The sequence below is a fragment of the Microcaecilia unicolor genome, chromosome 9 (genome assembly GCF_901765095.1).
Source record: "Microcaecilia unicolor chromosome 9, aMicUni1.1, whole genome shotgun sequence".
Lineage (NCBI taxonomy): Eukaryota > Metazoa > Chordata > Amphibia > Gymnophiona > Siphonopidae > Microcaecilia > Microcaecilia unicolor.
In genome coordinates, this window is record NC_044039.1 from 133541782 (window position 1) to 133559596 (window position 17815).

Consider the following 17815-nt stretch of genomic DNA (forward strand, 5'->3'; position numbering starts at 1 on the left):
TTTCCACCATTTCCTGAGAAATATAGTCAGTCAAATTTAAGGTAAAAGTAGTCAATACATCATTGCTTTCTCCCCTCCTTCCACTGAAGATAATTTAGTAGTTGAAATATTTTTATACCAGTTTATGGGGGCAATTTTTAATATATGAACAAAGAATTTTGTACCATCTCACTGAAATACCAACTTCAGTTGGTGAAAACTGATTATATAAAGAATTTTATCAAACAGTTATCTGATGAGATGAGACATTTAATTAAAGTTGTCTTGCTGCAGTAAAATTTAAATTTGGAACTGTTCAACTGCCTCTCTTTCTCCAGAGAGGCAGTAAATAAATACTAAAAACATAAGGCTTAAGAACTTGATTCAAATCTGTAATGAGTTAGACTATGACAATTTCAAGGTAAAAGCTCCTCTCAGGTTGTAACTGCTGTTCTGTTTACTACCATGGGCTTCCCTAAGCAGCTGTCTGAACACTTGAAAATTAAGATAATTCACATATAAAAAGCAGGAAAAGATAGTTGATTAAAAAAAATAAATCTCTGAACACTTCTGAACGGTCAAAAAACACTTAAACAGAAGTTACACAGAACTGCTGAAGTCAAGACAAGAACTGAAAGGAGCCCTTTTACAGAGCAGTGGTAAGCCCAACGTGGGCTTACCTTGTGCCAATTTAGAGCTGGCGCTGGATGTAGTTCTAGCCCCAGTGCATGCCATTTCCCATTCTGGGGAAAATAGGGTTCAATGTTTTTTACGCAGTGGTTACCCAGCGGTAATCCGGCAGTTCTGTCAAATTTCTTAGGGGCCCTTTTACCAAGCTTCAGTAAAAAAGGCCCTGCGGCTGTGTACAACAATGATCTGCATGTGAAGAACGGTAAGAAGGAAACCTTTAATCTCATCAGAATGCAAAAGAAAACCTTGATCAGCCTGAAACATTTTAGAATGTTCAGCGCTGCGTGCGTCTGGAAGCGCTATATAAATGCTATTAGTAGTAGTAGAACAGAGAACTATGGACCGATGAAATGAATCCTGTACTATTTGGCCACCAACATACAAATCACATGTGGAAAAAAAAGTGAATCATTTGAAGAAGGGACCACTTTGCCAACTGTTAAGAATGGGGATGAATTACGCTTTGGGATTAACATCCAGTAGCATTAGTACGGTGGAAGTGGAAGGAATTCATTCAGCATAAACTAGAAGCTAATAACTCAGTCAGCGAAGAAACTGAAGAGAGGCTAGATATTTCAGCAAGATGATTAGACATTCTTCAAAATCAACCACAAAGTACTTACAGGAAAGAAAGATGAAAGGTTTAAGCACATAATAGCTATACTGGGGCAGACCAATGGTCCATCTAACCCAGTATCCTGCTTCCAACAGTGGCCAACCAGGTCACAAGTACCTGACAGAATCCCAAATAGTAGCAAGATTCATGCTACTGATCCCAGGGACAAGCAGTGGCTTTCCCCATAGCTCAACAGCAGTCCATGGACTTTTCCTCCATGAACTTTTTTAAACCCCGATACACTAACCGCTGATACCACATCTTCTGGCAATGAGATCCGGAGCTTAAATATTTGTTGAATTAAAAAAAATCTGTTCTTTTTAAAAGTAGTACCATATAATTTCCGTGAGTGTCCCCTAGTCTTTGTACTTTTTGAAAAAGTAAATAAATTATGTACGTTCGTTAGTTCTACACCACAAGTTCTCAGATTTCTCATTACACAATGAAGTGAATGCATGGTGACCTAAGAATATTTCTAAGATGGAAAAGTTCTGCAAAGAAGAGTGTGGAAATACTACCAAAGAATAGAAGGAAATGTTGGGAGGCTGTTATTTTCTGCCAACATAAGGGATGGAAGGGCGCCCAAACCTGCCATATCCAATTATTTTGAAATCCACAAAAAAAGGCAATAAATAGCTATTTAAAATTAGCAATGGGATTCACTGAAACACGAGTGACCACATGTACCTACATTTTTGAAACAGTCGTCAGATTCTTGTCCAAAATGATCTGGTAAAATTTACTCACAGACTGCCCGGTTATTGGGTGGTTGTAGCCTAAAAGAACATGCCTTTCCCTCTATCTGGAACAGAGGCATTGGTTACCTTTTACAGGGACAGACCCTTTTGAGTAGGGCTGTTTGATTTTTTTTTAAAGCCTTGCCTAAAATGGGCCTAAAATACCTACAGAAGAGATTATGGGGTCCTTTTACCAAATGGCAGTAAAAGAGGCCCTGTGGAGGCACTGGCGCATGGGCTTGCTGTGCAGCAAGGCCCCTTTTTAATGCCACCGGTAAAAAGCTTTTTTGAAGTAAGTTAAACACTTGCCATGAGGCAGTAAGGGCTCCAGAAGAAACTGGACAGCGCCAATTATTGCTTGGCACACCCCTGGAGCTAGAAAATGTAAAAATATTTTCTAGCACTGGAATTGGCACGTGGCAGAGTTGGAACTACTGCCGAGCTCCCCTGGGAGACCAATAGTAGGGCCAAATCGACAAATGCCAAGCTAGTGCTACCCCTACAGCCCTTTTGTAAAAGGGCCCCATGTATTTCTATGCCAGAGGACCCTTGATATCCTAAGAGATGGTGCTTTTGATGGTTCTTCCAGTAAAGCAATGTAAAGGTGAGAAAAGTAAACATTATATGCTGAGTTATGTAGCCCTTCAGTTTTAAGAATGCCCAACAATGAGGGTCCCAAAAAACAACAAAGCAAACGATCTGCAAAATCCAATATGGAAAAAGAAGCCAGCAGATCAATATAACATCAGAAAGATTTTATTGAAGATACCGTATGTACCGCCCTGCAGTTTTGGAATCAGCTTCTGATTTAAGATTTCAGAAATTTCTCTAAATTTTGTTATTTGTGGGGGGGGGGGGGGGGGGGGGTAGTTAACTGGTAAATCAGATATATTTACTGATTTAACTGTTAGGTTTTTGAATGTGATTAAGTTATGGTTTTTATATACTTTTTTAAAAACTAAAAATCAATTGTTTTTTTGTGAGCTGAATTTGTATGCATTGTTGAAATATGATTATTTTTAATTCAGCATATTTTTTTACACCCTACTTACTGTGGAAATACAATGTAGTGACCGATAAGTTTTTGAAATACAGTTCACTTATAGCTCAGCAACTAATGCCAAACAGATGCCATTTTTGTCCCTTCCTCCCTATATGTTATTGAACCCTGCCAAATGCTTGACTATTTCTATCATGTTCCCCAATTAGTTTTTTCCTCCAGCAAGCCTCTCTTTGTAAGGTCTGTGTTGATTACCTTGTTTCTCAATCATCCTTTCCACTCCCTTATAAAAATCTGGCATCCAGAACTCACTATTCACTAGTGAAAGCCTGGTACTGTTTCCACATGTCTTAAAATCAAAATTATTTCTGTGCCAGTGTAAATATTTGTGTCTTCAGTTAAGCACTGTTTGTATTAAGTGAATAAAAATTAAGAAAAGGTATAGCTTAATTAAGGGAACCTGAACTTTCATACTATTTATGTTTATGCTTTACAACAACTAGAAAACTAGAACAAATGTTTGCTTCCCCTTAAAAATTAATCTTCCCCAGCACTAACAAGATGCAGGCTTTCATGCTGTCTGCAATTCATGAAAAAACTGTAAAGTGGTTCTCCCTGAAGTGTCCAAAAATGTTCTTCGACAAAAACATGTAGCTACCTGGAAGTTCTTAAGGAGGGAATTCATCAAGGTGCGGTAAAAGATCTCCTTCTACCGCATTTTGATATACTGCCGGTTTGACAACCTGCAGTATCCCAGTCTCACGGGTTGCTAAATCCCGGGTTGAGAGAATGTTACTTGCGAGACACTTCACAAGCAGCATTATTCCTGCAGTCCGATAATCCCAGACTGGCAGAGTAGGATGTCCTTCCTCAACTTAAGGCTCCCCTTCCCTCAAGCAACCTGCTCCCCCCTTGCCAAGTAGCGCTCACCCCCTCAAAGGCTACTATGACATCACTGGCAACCTGGGGGGGGGGATGTCTTCAGGCGGAAGTAATGCTCAGTCACTCCTGCCCAATTTAGCACAAGCCACAAAATGGCACCCCAGTGGTTTTTACGCTATTTTGCAGCTGACACTGTCTGGAGCACTGTCTGACTGAAGACCCTCCCCCCTCTCCTGACCACCAATGATGTCAAGGTAGCCTTTTGAAGGAGCAAGGACTACTTCTGAAGTAGGGTAGGGGAGATAAGGGGTATGGGGTGGGGGTCCCTGCTCTTGTCAGTCCAGGTACATCGGATTTTGGCTTTGCGGCCCAATGCTCTTGGGCAGTGTAATAACCCCAGCAAAAAAAGTTGGGGTTTATTTTACCATGATTTTTGGGCCCTACATAATTGTGATATTTCACAGCAATCATGTCAGGATATTTGCATAGTAATTACTACTACCACTACTATTTAGCATTTTTATAGCGCTACAAAGCTTACGCAGCGCTGCACAAACGTAGAAGACAGTCCCTGCTCAAAGAGCGTATGAGATTTCATTACTGCTTAACCTGTAGCAACTTAAAATATTGCTGCAGTAATTGTGGTCTGCAGCATTAAGGTTAAGTCCCTTTAAGGGGCAACTAACAGGACAAAGCTCCAATGCTGCCTGATAACTACACACTCAATTCCTCATCTTCAACTCAGATAAAATAGAAATACATAGAATGACTATGATTCCAACAAAATGAAGCAGTTTTTTATCAAACTCTTACATAAATGATATTTTATGTCCTGTTTCTTATTTATATATTTGCCTCTCCACTAAATACTCAAAACAAGGTACACCAGTTACAACAAAATATATTAGGTTTTCACTTTATTTTAGTAACTTGTTAAACTCACACATCAATATCTAAAAAGCCCTAAAAAGAAAAAGCTGAAAGTCCTTCGTTCATCAAAGTCCTACTGAAACATCCCGCTTTTAATCCAGAGTTTAAGCACCAGAATCCATTAACTAAAAAGGTTTCCCTTGGAAAAAATATCCACAGAAGCATGAGAAAGAACAAGGGCTGTTCACATGCCCTAACCAACTTTACTTACTTCAAAGGAAAATAAAATGCATCAAAGAGTCTCCTGAGCTAATCTTCACAACCACCCAAGAAATGATGTTTTTAAATAAGGTAGGCCCTGCCCACACATAGCCTAAAGTGCTAATAGCACAAACACATACAAGAAGTCTAGCAAATAGCCCTACCTTCAACATTCTGCACTAATACCATCTCAGTGCATATACCTCCAGATTCTATATAGCTTGACAAGTTGTGTACACAAATTCAGTCATATTCTGGATTTGTGCGTGCAACTAAAATAGTTAACAAGCCAATCTGTGCCAATAGCAACTGACACTAACTGGCATTAATTAGAATTTACAAGCACACCAAAGCGTATTCTGAACATGATACACAAATTCTAAGCTGCAGAGTTGAAAAGGGGGCATAGCCATGGGCGTTTCTAAAATCTGTGCGCGCTGTTATAGAATACACCTGTTCCACACCCACTTTAGGCATCAGCATTTACTTGGCATAACTGCCCGTAACTAAATTTAGTCATGCGGACAGACACTATGTAAATTTAGGCATATTCTATAAAGTATGTCAAGTTGTATTTTATTTTTTTTGAGTGATATATATAATCTAGTCCATAATGTAAGCATATGGGCACTGTACTCTACATTTGTTGGAACCATTTAAAATAAAAAAAAGACAATCCTACAAACAATGCTTTATATATCAGTCATGGCATGATGTCATTCAAATATGAATTACACTATCATATATGACTTAACATACCAACACAACTGTGTGCCTACATATTCAAACCCAATTCTAATTATGGACCATCCGTAGAGACACAAAAAAAACTGACATGGTGACTGGGAATAAAGTTGCCAAGGGTGCTTTATATAGGTTTGTCTAAGATACTTCGATATAGGTTGTTGGTCACTTAGCAATGGAAGGGTGGGGGGGGGATGCCTATAAAGAGTCGAGTACAGCATGTTCATTGATACTAAATGTATACAAGCGATGTATCCTATAATATACATACTCTGCTGTATATTTGTTGGGCAACAAATACAATAAAACATTCAATGATTTTATGGCCCATGCTCCACATACTTCCCCCAATTGTTTTCCTTTGTATTCTTCGCATAGATGAATCCTCTGGTAACAAATTCAGAGTTTACTTACACGTTGAGTGAACAAGTATTTTCTCCATTTTGTTTTAAATTTACTATTTAGTAGCTTCATTGTATACCCCTCAATCCTAGTATTTTTGGAAAGAGTAAAGTGATTCATGTCTACCCGTTCCACTCTCAATATTTTATAGACCTATCATATCTCCCCCTCAGCACCTCTTCTCCAAGCTGTAGAGACCTAGCCTATCAGCCTTTCTTCACAGGGAAGTCATCCCATCCCCTTTTATCATTTTCGTCTCCCTTCTCTGTACCTTTTCTAATTCCACTGAATCTTTTTTCAGATGCGATGACCAGAATTGTACACAGTACTCAAGGTGCAGTCGCACCATGGAGCAATATAAAGGCATTATAATAATTCTGCTTTCTTCATTCTTTTCCTAATAATTTCTAGGATTCTATTTGCTTTTTTAGCTGCTGCTGCACACTGAGCAGAGGGTTTCAACGTTCTCAACTATGACATCTATATCCTTTTCCTGGGCGGCGACTCCTAATGTAGCTATAATTTGGGTTCCTCTTTCCCACATGCATCACTTTGCACTTGCGTGACATTAAATGTCATCTGCCACTTGTATACCAGTCTCCCAGTTTCGTAAGGTCCTTTTACAATTTTTCAGAGTCCTCTTGTGATTTAGCAACTGTTAAATCTGCTAATGACAAAGTTATTAAATTACCTAACTAGCTAGTTCCATCTCTAGATCATTTATAAATATGTTAAAAAGTATAAGTCCCAGCACAGACCCTTCAGGAACCCCCACTTTTGCCAATCTCCTACCATTGGTTATCACAATAGTCAAATTATTTTGCTTTTCATAAAAAGCTTACAACTTTATTTGATAATAACCACCCTTTGAGTATAGTTTTTATTACTTTTTTATGGGACACTGTTAGAAAATCATGTAAAGGTTTGTGATGTTTTTCTCTGCCATTATTGTGAACTGTATTGGACCCAGATATGGGAATATAGCAGTACACAAAAGAGATATGGATATTGATATCTACCCTTCTCCATTGAAAATACTGACAATTTAACCCTACCCACTGTTTTCTAATCTTTTAACCAGTTTTAATCCACAATAACAAATGACCTCCTATCTCATGACTTTCTAAATTTTCTCAAGAGTCATTTATGAGATAGATTGTCAAAATGCCTTTTAAAATCCAGAAATACAATATCAATCGGCTGACCTTTATCCACGTTTATTCACCACTTCAAAGAAATGTAGTAGATTAGTAAAACAAGATTTTTGTTCACTAAATCCATGCTCATGTATATGCTCTGTAATTACGTTCTTTATAATAGTCTCTGCCCAGCACCGATGTCTGGCTCACCATTTTGGATCACCTCTAGAACCCTTTTTATACTGGCCACCCTCCAAACTTCTAGTACCATGCTTGACTTTAAAGTTAAATTACGTATTACTAACAATAGCTCTGCAAGTTCATTTTTTCAATTCTATCAGTACTCTGGGATGTACACCATCCAGTCCAAGCCATTTACTATTCTTCATTTTGTCAATTTGCCCCATCACATCTTCCAGGTTAACAGAGATTTGTTTCAGTTTCTCTGACTCATCAGCACTGAATACCATTTCTGGGTCTTGTATCTCTCCCACATCTTCCTCAGTGAAAACCGAAGCAAAGAATTAATTTAATCTCTCCTCTATGGCTTCTTCATCCCCAAGTGCCCCTTTTACCTCTCAGACATCTAACAGTCCAACTGATTATTTTACCAGCTTTTTTTTTTCTTACATACCTTAAAAAAAATATTCAGTCACTGTTCAACAGCAACTAAGTGGTCAGACCTTTGGTCCATGTTAGCTGGATTCCTGAGAGAGCTGCAGTTTGTGGCCTCCAAATTAAAGACAGTGGCTACAATGGCTGGGTTGAATAGTGAGGGAGATAAAAAAAAGGGGGGGGGAGGGTTACCCTGAAAAAAAAAGTTTCAGCTGAAAGGCCATATGCTACTTAGTCCTTTTTTTAGTTACTGCTGCCAAGTTTTTTGGTTTTTTAATTATTTTATGTTTATGGTGCACACAGTGGTGGTGGGGTCCGTGTAGGAGCCGCTTGGAGAAGGGAGGCACTGTCTTGTATGAAGCATTGGAGCAACTGCAAAAAAAGCTGTGGCTGGAAGTAGCAGGGCCACCTGAGACTGGGGGGACTGAGGAGACTCCAGCAGGAGTAATGGCATGGGCAATGGCGCTGCTGCCTTGGCAGGGGCAGCTCCTGTGCTATGCTCAGTGGCAGCAACCTGATTAGCTTTTTAGCAGGCTGATGGGAGACGCGCAGGATGCAGGGGGTGGGGCCATGAGCCTTACCTCACTCTTGTTCTGGGTGCCTTGCCTTTGGAGGTCGTCTGCGCAGGCTGTGAGGCCAAAACAGGGCCCGCAGAAATCTTGTGAAGGTCTGCAGCACAGCAGGAAGGTGGTGCTGGCATGTGCCATTGCAGGGAGATCACCGACACACAGGATCAGTCTGAGGACTTCACCAGCAAGTGTGCCTATCTCCCGTTTGTCTCTGGAGAAACTACATTATGGGCCCAAAGCAAAACAGTCTGATTAAGCACAAAACCTAAATGAGGGAAACTGCCAGTGTGCTGCCCCCTTATTCATGGGGGAAGAGGGCCGTATTGTGTATATTTAATAGAAATATTTGTATAGACAGCACTGTTTACTGGGGCTTCCCCTCCCTCCTGTCTACAGTTGCAGTGTCCTGTGATGGCCTCCTTCTGAGCTCGTTTCTATTGGTTGTTAGCTCTGAGCTAAGGCCTGCCCTTTTTCTTTGCCCCCACAACCTGGGTGTGAGAGGCTCAGTCTGTGCCTTGCATTCCATGTGCTAGCGGCTTTTCAGAGAGCTGACCTTTCTTGGTTACATCAAGGTTTTTTTACCTTTCTCCCTCTGTCCTCAAGATACTCTCTCCCCCCCCCCCCCCCCCCCCCCGGAAGGACTTTCCCCTAAGGTTTTCCTAGCTCTCTCACAGAGCCCTCTCCTTTAGGCTCTTTCTCTAGAACAAGTCCGTAGTAGTAGTAAGTCCAAATCTTTTAGAGCCTTCTCCCTTAGGTTGCTATAAAAGGCATTTTCCATTTGTTTCTCCTTGTTTTGAGTTTACAGCTTTGCCTCTCAGCAGTGCCAAGATCTGGCCTCTCCTTGCCTCTGAGGTGGCTGGGTACGGACTCCCTATTACAATAGGCACAATTCTTACAGGCAGCTGAATTGTAAACTGGATTCTATTTGTGTATTGGGAGAATTGTAATAAAGAAGATTTGCCTAAGAATTAAGAGGCTAGCGGTAAAGTTTTCGGGAGGATGAAGAGGTTTAACTATGAGGTCATACTGGTCAATAACACTGGACGGTAGCACTGGCCACTGACCTTGACAGTAACAGCCGGCCAAAAACAGTCAGTTACATTCAGTGATGACTATGCTGTTTAGCTTCCCATACAGGAAGCTGCTTACATACAGACTAATGCACAAATAGCCAGCAAATCTATCCAACCATTAAGAGTTCTGGCAAGTCATCTGAACTCATATTTAACAGGAGAAAAACAAACTCTATTGGAATATTCTAACTCTCTAAAAGGAGTTTGCAAAATTTATATTTAGTTTGTGAGTGTCCCTTTAATTGTGGAAAAACCTCCACTTTAAATATATTACAAAACAATTGAAACCTCAAACCTCCAAACAGAAAAATACAAAAGTATTTATTATATCCTTGTTTTACCAGGAGTAGGTTAATATCATTGGTTCCCTAAGAAGGAAAAAGAGGGAAAAAAAAACCCAGATGCAAAAAACTCACATTTAGTGAGAAAAGGCAAATGAGATGAAAAACTCTCTTACCTTCTTTTATTATAACTAATAAAGGGACACTCACCCAAAACTAAACTATCAAAGACTAATCCCAGCCCAAAACGTGCAAAAAAATGTGAGTTTTTTGCGTCTGGGTTTTTTTTTCTCTTTTTCCTTCTTAGGGAACCAATGATATTAACCTACTCCTGATAAAACAAAGATATAATAAATACTTTTGTATTTTTCCTGTTCGGAGGTTTGAGGTTTCAGTTGTTTTGTAATATATTTAAAGTGGAGGTTTTTCCACAATTAAAGGGACACTCACAAACTAACTAAATATAAATCTTGCCAGAACTCTTAACATAACAGCCTGAATAGCAGTGGTAGTTTTACTCTTTATCTTCTCTGGGCTAACATATGACATCAAGCAGACAGATACTTTCCTAATTTTGCTGCTGTTCATTATAAGCAAGACTGGCTGTTAATTACGATTATATAATCACAGCTGCAAATGATCCAAATAAAATAATTACCATGTTAGTCCACTTAAGTATGTGGAAATATGAATCAACCACCCAATTGTGGGTGCTACCTTTTTCTTGGACTAAAGTCAACCAAGCAGTTGTGATAGGTCCACATAGTTTTTAAACGTTTTTCAGACTTAAATTATCTAAAATCCTCTCTCTCAAAGAGAAGACACACACAATTCTCCCTGGTTTATTAACTTTAAAAAAAAAACCTAATAAGCCAGAATTGGCAGACGTTCAGGCTTTTCCAGGAAAAAAAAAACAAAGTCACTATGCAGCTGTACCAAAAAGGTAGAAAGAAATTCATATGTCATCACACCACATTTTTTATTGTCTACAACGCTTTCACAGATGACAAATTTGGATCATCTCGACAAATATAAAAGTAAACATGATCAAACCGAGTAAAACTTTTTGTGTTGGGCACAGAGATACCATTTGTCTTCTCTTTGTTCACTCGTAGCCAAAATGTGCACAGATTACGATTATGTACATTATTTTCCTTGCTTTGTTTTTGGTGTTGCTGCATGCACTAAAAACAAAACAAAAACACACAAACAGCAACCTACACAAAATCCAATGCTTTTGGTCAGGAACATAACACACGAAAAACACTATGATCAGGGAGAATTTAAAAACGAACTAATTTTCATCATTGTACAAGTTCGACCAGGAAACTCTGTTCAGCAGGAAGGAAGAAGCCAAAAGGAGCTCAAGCTCGTCATTTTAAGTTATACAGCGGAGGAAGAAAGGAAGCCTTTTACCTTGCCCAAGTTCTGCGGTAAATAACCCCGCAGCTACTCAACAGTGGTGGGCCCGGGCTGCCCCCGCAGCTACCCAGCCGAAGGTGGCTCCATTGCAATTAACTCAAAGGAGGGGGAACTCTCGAGAGGGAGGCTGAGAAGAGCAGGACAACGAAATAAAGAAAGCCGGCCTCGCTCCACGGCAAGCACAACTCACCGAACGTGTCCCCGCCGGCGGAGAATGAGTGCCCCAACCGCGGCGGCCACAAAGAGTCTCCGCTCTGAGCAGCCCCGAACACCGAGTTTCTCTCCACGCTTCCGGTTGTTTCCCGAGGGCCGGTTGGTCGATGGCTCGCTGACTGTAGGCGAGCGGGGGAGGACGGCCAGCAGACCGAACGCGACGTCACGCAACAGCTGGCGACGTGCTCCTCCCACCATGATACGCACCTGCGCTAGTTACAGCCCTCCCTCCCTGAGTGCGTACTGACGTTGACGTAGACAGAAACGTTGCAGGATAGACGGGAGGGCGAGGCGGCAGCCTTCAAGGGAGGAAGCCTGTGATTTAAAGAGATAGGTGATGGTGTGGTCAAGCAAGGCGGTTAGATTGAGAACAGGAGACGGTACGAGGCTATCTAGCCTACCTAATGAGGTTGGGATCAAAGAAGTTCGATTCAGACCAGGAACGGCATGACGTCAAGAAGCTGAAGCCTCTAAGGTTCATCTGTGTATCCCCTTCTCTGCGCAGCCGTCGTTCTGCGTACACTCAAAACAAAGCAAAGAAACATTAGTTTTGCATCCACGTTGTCGTTCTTTATTGTTGGTAACATTTTTATTTAAACTCACTTATATTTTCAAACATGCAAGCTTGTGCAGCATACGGATCTACCCAGAGGAAGTATAATAACGGAGAATAACTTTTCGTAAGTAGAGTAGTCATTTGTTTTAAATCCTAGTGTGTCATTTGGAGGGGCTGGTTATAGAGACACCTTAGAACGCGTTATGTTCGTGTAAAGATTTTTTTTCTCCTGGTAAAGGGCCACAAAACCAGACATCATGTTATGAGAATCAGGTGCTCAACATTCAGAGTTTCTATCTATTTATTTATTTATTTACTTATTTATTTATTACATTTTAAATTATATCCCACATTAAACATGAATTAGGTTGAAACCTGGGAGCATTTAACATCTTTTTTTTTTCTCCTGTGCCTAGATCAAAAGAGAAACATGGTTTGTGGGAACTTGCTCCATTTGTTTTGTGGAATGCAATGGTACATTATAAAATGCACATAATATAGTTTAATACTACTATTTAAAAGAGAGATGTTCAATGATGAGGGCAGAGCTACCTTCACACAGAAATGTGCCAACATTTTCCAGTTCTGTGATATTTTTTTATTTATTAGGATTCATTTAAGGTGGTGCACAGTAAGAGTAAATCAAACATGAACAATAGACAATTACAGCAGTAAAAATATTCAAATAACAGTACAAAGTATGGCATACTATACTACTTAAAATATCAACACAATACATAATAGAACATTTTAATTGACAGTGTAGGGTATATGCAAAGATGAAACATAGATAAGAAGAGTTAAAATGTAAGGACTAATTTAAAGAAAGTTGCACATGAGATCAGAGAGATGGTTAACATATAGATAGGTAAGAGAATAAGAGGAGTTAGAAAATAAGGTGACTAATTTAAAGACAGGTGCACATGAGGTCAGAGAGATGGTTAATTATTATCTCAGCTAGGGTAGGAGTGGATAAACATGGCCTGCCACAGTACGTGCAGCCCGTGTCATTCCTTGTGTGAGTGAGACTACCAAGTTTGTTACTTCTTTTATTAAAGGCCTGGTTGAAGAACCAAGCTTTCACCTGCTTCCTGAAGTAGAGATAGTCTTGTGTTAAGCAGAGCCTTTCAGGCAGTGCATTCCAGAGTGTGAGAGCTACTTCGGAGAAGGCTCGCTTGCGGGTATCACATCGTGTAATGTCTTTTGGAGAGGGTGTAGTTAGTAATAGTCCTTGGGAGGACCTTAGTGCCCTTGGAGGTGTGTAGAGGATCATCCTATACTTCAGGTATTCAGGGCCATTTCCTTTAAGGACCTTGAAGATCAGACATAGAGTTTTTTAAATTTAGCCGTGTATTGTACTGGTAGCCAGTGAAGTTTTTGCAAAAATGGTGTGATTGCAACCTTCTATTAGTCTTGCTACAGCATTCTGAATCAATTGGAGCTGGTGCAAGCCCTTTGTAGTCAGACCTTTGTAGAGTGCATTAGAATAATCCAGGCTTGATGTTATCATGGTATGCACTACTGGGATAAGATTTACCTAAGGAGAGAGGCAGTGTAGTTGTCTCAAATAGTAGAAGCAGCTCTTGAAGGTTGCTTAGATTTGGGGAGTCAGAGCAAGTGTTGAATCTAACTGTATTCCGAGGTTCCTGACTTGTGATTTGAGGGGATGTTCTTACTTCACAAAAGCGATTTTGATGTCACTGAGGTATGTATCCACTTGTGTTAGGGGCCCTGAGAAGCTCGGTTTTATTTGGGTTCAGGCAAAGTTTGTTGTGTTTAGCCCCATTCTTGAATTGATGTTAGATAGGTAATCAATCAGTTTATTCATATTTATATTTATTTCTTCTTCAAACCTTTTTCAGCAGCATTTTCTCTGTTATTACCCAAATGTGAATACAATTATAATGTTAATAAGTTTTGGATGTTACTGAATTCTGTTATTCTGTCTCACTGTATTTCCAGTTTTGGTACAGTATAAGTCATTACAAGGCCAAAATATAAGAAAACCAATTGACTGCATTAGGGGCTTATAGCCCATTTAGTTATGTTTAAACAAATGAGAGATCTGCATGAAAGAAAATATTTTTCCATAGTGTCAGCAGCAGATGAATCCAGAAACTGGTGGGTTGTATCTGTCCACCAGCAGGAAGAGATAGAGAATGCTGAAAGAAGGCAGTGATCCTGGACGTCCAGCCCCTCATTCCTTCAGTATATCTCTGTCTCGAGCAGGTGGTGGGAAGGCTCCTGGGCCATCTTGGCCAGTTGAGCCTGCAGGTGTGTGGCTAATGGTGGCAGCTTTGAAGGCATACTTGTTTGTAAAAAAAAAATAGAGCAATGAGGCATTGTTTCAGCCATTTGAAAAAACAAACAAACGAAAAAGAACAACATATTCGGATTGACAGGAAACCTGTGCCTGGGCAGCTCTTGGGAGCTAGAAGTGCCATTGGGCTCTTCCTGGGACCCATGCTGGATTTGTAGCACCTTTCTCCCTGGGGTGAGTGTGCTTGTGTTTCCCTTCTTCTGACCTCGTGGTCCATATTAGCAGACAGCACTATGGAGGTTGTGTTTGTGTTTCTCTTCTTCTGTCTGTGGAGGCGGGAAGAGTCTAACACTTTTCCCACTGCGGAACGAGGTACTCCACTTCGGGCCTTGCAGTACAGTGCTGCAGGTACGATCAATGTGGAAGCTAATGGCATTTTGGTGTCTCCCAACGGGGGAGGGGGGTGTTCCCGCACGGAAGTGTTCTGGTCTACGCGCCATTTTGTCCGCGACTGCGGATGCAAGGGTGGCAACTGTCAGCTGTTGGATTTTGGTCTCTTGCATCTGGAGAACTCGGCAGGTGGCAGCTCCAGTGTGGTTACTCCAACCTTGGGGGGAGTTCCAGCGGGGGCAGTGAGAGCAGAGCAGACATATTTGTTCTTTCCTGACTTTTTTCTTCATGCTCCGTGGTTCTTTGTTTAAGCAGGCCTGCCATCAGTCATAACCGACTTGGTTGCCATAGTTCCCCAGGTTCTGGGGATCTTCTCCAGCTGCCTTAGTCCATTTTGGAGGACCCCACACAGAGACGCAGGTGCATGACCTTCATGTCTGAAGGAGGATAATTTGGACCCTTTTCCCTTCCCTTTCATGGATGGCGGGCTCAGGGGAACCTTCTCAGCTGAGCCCCTCTAACAGGAACAGCATAACCCCTTGGCTGTTTGTTTTTTTTCTCTGGGAAGAACTGTCTGTCATTTTGGGTCACCAAAAAGACCATTCTGCCGGGGGAAGGCAGGGTGGTACTTCTTGATATGCAGGGCTGGCGTTTGAAGTCTTCTTTTAAGCATTCATCTGAGGTTTTCGCTGTGCATTGCAAGCATCAATTTGGAGCTCTAACATACCTTAACTGGCTGGAACAGGACCTGAAGTTGCCCAACACGTTGGTGCTTGCAGCACCACGCATGGAATCTGGTTGGCCTTTTTGGCTGATGTTCTATATGGTTTCATGCGGACTTCAGTCGAGCAGATGGCTCTGGTGGTGACCTTGCGCCAGTTATTATGGCTTCGCCTTTAGGATGCAGAGAAAGTGTAGCAGCTACAGCTATCTAAGCTTCCTTTTGGGGAAAGCTTCTCTTCGGGGAGGACCTGGGAAATATCTTTTAGGATTTGGAAGAGCACCGGTCTCAGTACAAATCCCTGCAGCACTCCTTTATTCACCCTCCTCCACTAAGAAAAATGGCCATTTAACCCTACCCTCTGTTTATGTCCAATAACCAATTCCTATTCCACATTGCCTCCTATCCCATGACTCTTTATTTTTCTCGGGAGTCTGTCATGAGGAACTTTGTCAAAAACTTTCTGAAAATCTAGATGCACTACATCAACCGGCTCACCTTTATCCACATGTTTATTCTCACTTTCTGAGAAATTGTGTGTAATGTGTGTGTGTAGTGTGCTGCAGTCACTTGTCGTTCATTGTTTGTGTGTGAATGAGCCTTTGTGTGTGTGTTTGTGACTGCAGCACACAGTTATGGTGGAGGCGTTCTAGGGGTGGTTGATGATACAGGTGGGACAGGCCCAGCAGGGGAGGGGAAGGGGGGAGGGTGAGGGCAGGTTCAACAGGGGTATACAGGCCAAGGAACAGGTTTCTGGCCCTGACAGATGAGCTGTGTGTGACTCAGTTTAGATTTAATAAGGAGACCATAGCACATTTGTGTGCGGAGCTGCAGGAGGACCTGGAGCCTAGTGCCTGGAGGGGGTATGCCCTAACAGTGCATGTGAGAGTCATCACAGCCCTGGCCTTTCTGGCTACTGGAACTTTCCAGTCTCTACTAGGCGCTGCAGCAAGGATCAGCCAGCCAGCTGTCTCCCGTACAGTTAGCCAGTTTCTGGAGGCATTCTTCAAAAAGGGACACCGTGTATATCCGTTTCCCCATGTGTGAAGCTGTACGGTAGGAAACAATGACAGCTTTCTGTGACATTGCTCATTTTCCCTCTGTGCTTGTGGCCATTGATGGGACGATATGGCCCACAGGCCACCTGGTGACAGTGAGGCTGAATATCTCAATAGGAAGGCATACCACTCCATCAATGTGCAGGTTATCTGCAACACAGCACTTGAGATTACAGATATCTATCCAGGATGTCTATCCAGAATCGTGCCACGATTCCTATGTGCTGTCATGCTCGTGCTTCTACAAGGCCTTCCAGAATCCATCTTCTGGCTGGAGCTTGTAGGTTAAAGATGTGTGTGGAGCATCATTGTTCTGTTTCCATGCTGTATTGATTGTGTGTGTATCAGTGAGCCTGTATTTTTATCTGCCTCATACCTTGTGCTGACATTTACGAGATCCTGTTATCTTGTATGAATGCCTGTTCTGTTTAACTTGATCGTGGAAGGCCTCATTCTATCAATTTGTGGTCATATGCTTTTGGAGAGCCTGGGCCCATTGAGGTCAAGTATTGCAGGTCAGAGATGAAATGAGTTCATACCATCCCAGGGAGTAGCAGGTGTTGCACATAACAACCCAACTGATAGTCTTGCAAGTGACACATGCATCTGATAGAACATTGTGACAGCATTCCTTATCACTCTCTCCCTTCTGCTTTTCACAGAGCTTGGGACACCTGTGGAGTCACCTCAGAACCTTTATATCAGATAGCGCAGCCATAGGCATTGAGATGAAAATACTGGACACCCATATCAACTGCAAATATAAAACTTTTATAATCTAATAAAATAAAAGTTTTGGCAAATATTTACAATATAATAAAATATTGCACAAGAAAAACTATTTATAAAAAGGAATAAATAAAAAAATACAGGAGGAAGGGAAAACATGACGACAACCCCAAACCCCACTGATACCTGGCCCTCCCTCCCCACCCCCCATCAATCTGCATACATTTTGCACTTGGCTCCTCAGGAACACGGGTTTTCCTTTTGCAAGAGGGATTGATCCTCAAAGAAGGAGGTGGCAGAGTGGCTAGAACACTTGCCTTATCCATCTAGGGTGGGGAGTTCAAATCCTGTCACTGGTGCTTTGCCCCCGCCCAACCTGCATGCATACACATATCCTATCACTGGTACTTTCTCCCCCAGTGTGGCAAGGTAGATGAGTAGGAAAGGTTAGTCTTATTCTAGGACTGAAGAGGAAGGACAGGTGACGAGGGTCAAGGATTCAACCCAGACATATAAGAGGGAGTGGAGCTGTCACTGAAGGCCTGAATAAAGAACCAGGTTTTTCTTAGAGTGGTGGTGAAAGGACAGTGGTGGGTGGATTCTAGACA

The 17815-nt window shown here is 41.5% G+C and overlaps 1 protein-coding gene across 3 annotated transcripts in view; it reads right to left on the bottom strand.

Annotated features, from left to right (window-relative positions):
* SUSD6 (sushi domain containing 6) overlaps window positions 1–11666 on the bottom strand; it is a 167337-nt gene extending 155671 nt beyond the window's left edge. For 2 of the 3 annotated variants that reach the window (XM_030214385.1, XM_030214382.1), the window contains exon 1: window positions 11471–11666. The gene's annotated coding sequence lies outside the window, so the exon portion shown is untranslated. Of the gene's footprint in view, window positions 1–11274; window positions 11445–11470 lie in introns of those variants that run through there. The other variant, XM_030214383.1, reaches the window with a different exon arrangement.
* Between the last annotated feature and the right edge of the window lie 6149 nt (window positions 11667–17815).